This window comes from Cynara cardunculus, unplaced genomic scaffold, assembly GCF_001531365.2.
Source record: "Cynara cardunculus var. scolymus isolate 2C unplaced genomic scaffold, CcrdV1 Un_Scaffold_8573, whole genome shotgun sequence".
Taxonomy (NCBI): domain Eukaryota; kingdom Viridiplantae; phylum Streptophyta; class Magnoliopsida; order Asterales; family Asteraceae; genus Cynara; species Cynara cardunculus.
In genome coordinates, this window is record NW_020204303.1 from 2,490 (window position 1) to 3,815 (window position 1,326).

The following is a 1,326-nucleotide window of genomic DNA, read 5'->3' on the forward strand; positions in this document are numbered from 1 at the left end:
AAATTAAATTAAATAAATTACACAAAAAACGTGAACACTTAAATAGTTAATATGATACTAATATCAATATATTTTTTAAATTTTTATGAGATATTCGAATTTATATTTTATTCAAACATAAAAGCATTAACGCTTTAAAACCACATAAAACCATGTTGTAATATCAATAGAGACAAAAGATAAAACAAAACATTAAAATCAAGATGTGTCTCGTTGCATTGCGCGAGTATCCTTCTAGTATATATATATATATATATACACACTAGAAGGATACTTTTTGTCAGTAGTTCCTTCTCTAAAAATCATCTTTAGATACGCTTCCAAATCTTTCTCTAAAACTTCCCTCTATAAAAACCTTGTTACTTGTAGTGTATAAAAGTATAAAAATCCCCTTGTGGCCAACGAGGTTCAAATGCGGTAACTCCGGACTATCTGCAAAACAGGTGGTCGTYCTGGCATTAGTCAGCTCGCTTAGCGGGTTGGATATCAAGGTTAATAAAAAAAAGTATAAGAGAATTTAACCAGGTAGTGATAACATGCATTATTTCTCTACTTGTATTAAATGTTTGAGGCTGCAATGTTAATCRATTACAGGTGTTAGCATAAGCATGGGGTTACTTTTTCTCATGGCACTCATCTCTGCATTATACAAAGTAATCAAGAAAACAAAGGCAAGGAGACGAAGAGAGAGGTTTTTTAAACGCAATGGTGGTTTACTCCTAAAGCAACAAGAAGAAGCTGAACCATCTTTAGTTGATAGAACCATACTTTTTACGTCACGCGAGTTGGAGACGGCCACTGATCACTTCAACGAGAACAAAATTCTCGGCCGAGGAGGTCAAGGTACAGTCTACAAAGGTATGCTAGTTGATGGAAGAATTGTGGCAGTCAAGAAATCGAAGGTAGTTGATGAAAGCCAATTAGAGCAATTCATCAATGAGGTAGTCATTCTTTCGCAAATCAGCCATCGAAATGTGGTCAAACTATTGGGATGTTTCTTGGAGACTGAGGTTCCTCTACTAGTTTCCGAATTCGTTTCAAATGGGACCTTGTACGACAACATTCACAACAAGACTGTTGAGTTCCCAATTTCTTGGAACATGAGATTGAAAATTGCTACGGAGATTGCAGGAGCCCTCGCTTACTTACATTCAACAACTTCCATTCCAATATATAGGGACATCAAAACTACTAATATACTTTTGGATGATAAATATAGAGCCAAAGTTTCTGACTTTGGAACTTCAAGGTTCGTATCAATGGAGCAAACTCATCTCACTACCTTAGTTAAAGGTACATTTGGCTACCTAGATCCCGAGTACTTCC

The 1,326-nt window shown here is 35.6% G+C and overlaps 1 pseudogene; it reads left to right on the top strand.

Annotated features, from left to right (window-relative positions):
• LOC112505129 overlaps positions 1–1,326 on the top strand; it is an 11,109-nt pseudogene that overhangs the window by 2,418 nt on the left and 7,365 nt on the right.